Below are 5,942 nucleotides of genomic sequence, written 5' to 3'. Positions count from 1 at the left end.
CTTCCTTTTTGGCTAATAGTTGAGAGCTTAACCGTTTGTTATACTCAGACACAGAGAACCATGTTTTAACCTAGCTGTTTGGAATCACAGTCTTGTCTTGACCTGCAAGTTTTATTGCTCTCTTCACTGCATAATGTATACAGCACTATTAACCTATATTTACATTAGACATTGTTCTTTTATCAGCTAATTAAGTATGTTGTTAGTGAAAACAATCTTATAAGGTACAGCATGAAAAAAGGAGAGAAAAATGGCAGGTTTGAAACACTCATTAGAGAACTGTTTTTATTAAACATATGAAAATCTTAATACATGACCATAAACTTGCATGGCTTAAAGAAATAATCAGAGTTCTCAAAAATAACATACGAGAGTTCAGGGCCATGTGTTGAGATAATAGAAGGTCTGTGTGTACAAGCTACGCGAGTTCAAGAGAAGCACAGAAGAAAAGTAAAATTTCATAGGAATGAAGGCCTTTTAAGAATAACAACAATAAAGGCATTGCTTAAAATACAAGAGGACAGAAGGCAAAATTGATAGCAAGCAAAGTAATAGATATTAACAAAGTTAAAATGATTACTATATAGAAAACCTTAAGAGTTCTTAAAATATGCTTATGATACAAAGGAAGGAAATTGTGGTATTTGGGTCAATACTTTCACAGAAAGTAACTAGAAAGTGGGAGTGAAAAAAAAGATCCAGTGTGAAAAACAATGTACATGAACTTTATGAACTTCACATGTAAATCAGTATATAAAAAAAGAATTACAAATATATATATATAAATGATGTAACAAAGCACTAGATAGCTGGACTAGCGTTTAGTAGGAGGGCTTTGAAAAGGGAGGGTCAGCAAAGGAGAGGAAGATCTTGAGTGTGAGAGAGTGACACAGTGAGTCAACAATGGGCTTAAGTGCAGCAAAAATAGTTTATATTTATATAAATAAATAATAATATGCAAGAGTATGTTATGCTCCTGAGGGGAGTACAGCAAGCAAAACCAAAACAACAAACCAAAAACAACCTAAATCACAATATTCGTTACACAGAACACAGCACATTCATTTAATAATTCACAGATGCATTTTAGTAGACAGCCTCTAAATTAGTGTGTCTGTGTATGTACATATGATTTTGTCATTGTATGTACTGCCACGTTGAAATCAAGTCATAGCTGACCCTCCACAAGGTTTTTGAACCTCTTACCTGTAAGGTAATAGAGCTGCTAACCAAGGGGGAGCTCTGATGGCCTAGTGGTAAGGAGTCACAAGTCACACTCCCAACCCAAAGGCACAAAGTTCAAATCCATCAGCTGCTCTGCAATAGAAAGATGGGCCATCTCCTCTCATGTGATTTTGTGAGTTTGAGTTGGAATAATCTAATAATGGAGTAACTAAATAGTGAAATATGTGGAAGATAGCTTATCCTCAATTTCTAACTAGCCAGAGGCCATTGAAATAAAAGACCTAAATATCAGTATTAAATATTCTATGAATATCAGGTTATTCTCTTCAGAATCTGAACACAAATTTTGGTACCAGAGCATTAACACATGTGAAGTAGCTTATATACTTTGAAAAAGCAGGTAGCAGCAGGCCAGAATAAACCATTTTGCAGCATCCCTCTGACTCAGGAAGCCTGTTCACAGAGAGATGACAGCTGTTTTAAAGGTACTCTACCTTGTACTTTAGGTAAGGAATTAGAAGTCGAGATCTGTATCTTACTGTTTCCTAGTCACGTAAGCTTAGTTAAGTGTGTTAAAAGTTTCTGTTTCCCAAATTACTAACAGTGTAGCTGGAGGTGGGATGGGGGTACTTGGAGTTACTTCATTCAGCCATTTTTTTCCCTTTTATGTACAAAAGCCCAAGTGGACACTCGGTATATACAACATCAGACTTCAGGAACTGGAAGCCCAGTCTTGTCCCCTTCCTTCCTGACACCTGTTGTTGTTTACCTTTGAGTTAGAATGACTCACAGTTGATCCCCCAGTGGGTTTTCAGAGTTCGTCAATTGTTCATCTTTCTCCCACGGAATAAGTGATAACTTTGAACCATGTACTTATGGTTCGGCAGCACAATTTCTAATCAGCTACCTGAGCTCCTAACACCTCTCATTCTCCAATTCATTTGCACCTATTTGCCTGGCAATTTTATAAATCAAACACCCCTTGATTGCTGGGCCTATTTTCAGAAGACAGATACAATCTGTCAAACCTGGTTCTTTGTCTCACAAAGGGATTTTCAATAAAAAAAATCACTATACAATATTCTATTATTTATTCTCCAGGTTAGTTTCTGTCACTACAGCCACATTTTCAATCTACCAGTATTTCTTCTTTCCAACTTTGCATAATACAGTTACTGTATCAAAAAGAATTGATCAACTCTGAAATATTTCAGATACTGAATGAAGACATCCAAGCTGCACTGGAGACAATGGCAAAAATAAGGTTCCAGAAAATGATGGCATACCAGTTGATGTGCTTCAACAAATAGATGCAGATTTGAATATACACCCTACTTAATGCCAAGACACTGGGAAGACAGCTACCTGGCCAACTGACTGAAAGAAATCTGTATTTATTGCCATTCCAAAAGAAGATGATACAGCAAGATTGTGGAAATTATAAAAAAATATCATTAATATCACATGCAAATAAAACCTTGCTGAAGATTATTTTTAAATATCTAGAATAGTATATGGACAGGGAATTGCCAGAAATTAAATTTGGATTCAGAAGATGCTATTGAATGAAGGATGTTACTACTGAGCTCAGATTGGTCTTTGCTAAAAGCAGAGAATCCTAGAAAGATATTTATCTATCTTGTATTGACGATATCTATGTTTTATTCACTGCATTGTTCATAATAAATTACACATAACCTTAAAGATGAATTGTGGGAAGATATCAAGGATCTTTTCCATGAAGAAAGCCAAAGGTCATTACAAAAACAGAAGAGAAAGAAAAAACTGAAATAGATGTCAGAAGAGACTCTGAAGGTTGCTCAGGAGCATCAAGCGGAACAGACAATTTAAAAAGGCAGCTCAGGAGTGCAAAGCAAAATATTATAATGGAATGTGCAGAGAGCTGAAATTGGAGAATGAAAAGGGAAGAACTCTATTTCTCAAGCTAAAAAAACGGAAAAATTTAAGCCTTGTGTTGCAATATTAAAAGATGTCATGGGCAATATATTGAATGACCCACAAAGCATCAAAAGAAAATGGAGGATACACAGAGTCATTGTTCCAGAAAAAAATTGATTGACACTGAAAAATTTCAGAAAGTTCCATATGAACAGAGTCATTGGTAATGAAAGAGCAGTGGAAGCTACATTGAAGGCATTGGGGGGGGGGGGAATAAGGTCCCAGGAATCGATGTGATACCATTTGACTTGTTTTAATTAACAGATGATGCAGCCTTAGATACATTCACTGGTCTATTCCAGGAAATTTGGAGGACAGCAGTCTGGCCAATGGATTGGAAGAGGTCCATATTTGTTCCCAAAAAGGGTGATCCAGCTGAATGTGGAAATTATCAAACAATATCGTTGATATGATATCACATGCAAGCAAAAACACTGCTGAAGATCATTTCAAAATGGCTGGAATTGTTAGAAGTTCAAGTGGGATTTTGAAGAGGTCATGCCACCAGGGATATCATTGCTAATGCCAGATGGATACTGGCAGAAAGTAAAGAATACCAGAAGAATGTCTATTTGTGCTTTATTGACTATGCATAGGCATTTGACTGTATGGATCATGAAAAGTTGTGACTGACATTTGAGAAGAATGGGATCCCAGAGCACTTGATTGTGCTCATCAGGAACCTATACATAAATCAGGAGGCTGTTGTGCAAACGAAGCAGGGCAGCACTGCATGATTTGGAATTGGGAAGGGAGTGAGGCAATGTTATATTCTATCTTCATACCTGTTCAGTCTATATGCTGAGCAAATTATCTAAGAAGCTGAACTCTATGAAGAGGAATGCAGCATCAGGATTGGACGGAGACTCATCAATAACCTGTGTTATGCTGATGACACAACCTTACTTGCTGAAAGTGAGGAAGACTTGAAGCACTTGTTGCAAAAAAAAATCAAGGAATGCAGCCTTCAGTATGTATTGTGTCTTAATATCAAGAAAACAAAGATTCTTACCACTGGACCAATAGGCAGTGTCATAATGGATGGAGAGGAGATTGAAACTGTCAACAGCTGCATCTTGTTTGGATTCACAATTAACAACTTTGGTACGAGCAGTCAGAAAATAAGGAGATGCATTGCACTGGGAAAATCTGCAGTTAGGAACCTTTTCAAATGATTGAGGAGTTGTGATGTCAGTTTAAGGACTAAGGTGCATCTGATTTAGTCCATAGTCTTTCTGATTACTAGCTAAGTAAGTGAGACATGGACAGTGAATAAAGTTAACAGAAAAATAATTGACACCTTTGAGTAGTGGTGATGAAGTAAAGCACTGAACATCCCATGGACAGTCAACAGAATGAACAAAATATATGTTATAGATGGTTCAGTCAGAGTGTTCTTTGGAGGCAAGAGTGATGAGGCTTCACTTTACATACTTTGGAGATGTTGCTAGGAGGTGCTACTCCTTGAAGAAGGACATGATGTTGGGAAGTGAAGAGGGTGGGCGAAGGAGAGGAAGAACCTCTCCCAGATGGATTGACATGGTGATTTCTGCAGTGGGCTGTAATGTGTTAAGAAGTGTGAGAAACTTTCCACGGTACCCATACAAGGGTCCATTCGGTTGTTCTGGGTTGTTCTGGTTCCCGTCGTAATGTAAAAGGGAAACTTCCACAATGTCCAGAGCCCTTGATGTCCTGCAGATGAAGAAGGAGCATGTCCTCAAATTCCTTGCAGCAGGAACACATTTGGGCGGCACCAACCTTGCCTTCTAGATGGAACATCTACAAAAGGAAAAGTGATGGCATCTACATCATAAACCTGAAGAGGACCTGAGAGAAGCTGCTCTTGGCCGCTTGCGCCATTGTTGCCATTGAAATTCCCCTGATATCAGTGTCATTTCCTCCAGAAATACAGGCCAGAAAGCTGTTCTGAAGTTTGCTGCTGCTACTGGGGCCACTCCTATTTTGGGGCACTTCACTCCCTGAACCTTCACTAACCAGATCCAGTCAGCCTTCCGGGAGCCTCGTCTTCTGGTGGTTATTGATCCCAGGGCTGACCACCAGCCTCTGACAGAAGCATCTTATGTTAACCTGCCCACCATTGCCCTGTGTAACACAGATTCTCCTCTGCGCTGCGTAGACATTGCTATCCCGTGCAACAGCAAGGGAGCTCACTCTGTGGGTCTGATGTGGTAGATGTTGGCCCGGGAAGTCCTGTGCATGCGTGGCACGATCTTCCGGGAGCCCCGTGGGAGGTCATGCCCGAACTGTACTTCTACAGAGATCCGGAAGAGAATGAAAAGGAAGAGGCTGCTGCTGAAAAGACTGTGACCAAGGAGGAGTTTCAGGGAGAATGGACAGCTCCTGCTCCTGAATTCACTGCTACTCAGCCTAAAGTTACAGGCTGGTCTGAGGCGTCCAGGTACCCTCTGTGCTGATTCAGCAGTTCCGTACTGAAGACTGGAGCACTCAGCCTGCAACTGAAGACTGGCCTGCAACCCCCACTGCTCAGGCCACTGAGTGGGTGGGCACCACCACGGAATGGTCTTAAACTGTCTTTTAAAAAGTGGAAATAAGGTCGGCGGAAAATAAACAATGCATTTCATAGAAAAAAAAAAGAAATATGAGGATGGCACATGAGAGGACAGAGTTCAGGACTGTTGTTCATATGGTTGCAATAGTTTTACTTGGCTTGAGGATACCTAACAACAACAAAAATGAGTCTTTAGGGAATTCTAGTGGCTTAGTGCTAAGGAGTTGTACTGCCTTCTTTGTGTAAAAAAGGCACATGATTCAAGTCC

General features: G+C 39.5%; 1 pseudogene; it reads left to right on the top strand.

The window, feature by feature from the left end:
• Positions 1-4,815: 4,815 nt before the first annotated feature.
• LOC102843352 lies at positions 4,816-5,692 on the top strand (annotated as a pseudogene).
• Positions 5,693-5,942: the final 250 nt, after the last annotated feature.

Source organism: Elephantulus edwardii, unplaced genomic scaffold (genome assembly GCF_000299155.1).
Source record: "Elephantulus edwardii isolate Elephantulus edwardi_28Jun2011 unplaced genomic scaffold, EleEdw1.0 scaffold00230, whole genome shotgun sequence".
In the NCBI taxonomy this organism is placed as follows: domain Eukaryota; kingdom Metazoa; phylum Chordata; class Mammalia; order Macroscelidea; family Macroscelididae; genus Elephantulus; species Elephantulus edwardii.
This window is presented reverse-complemented; position numbering and strand designations above follow the sequence as displayed.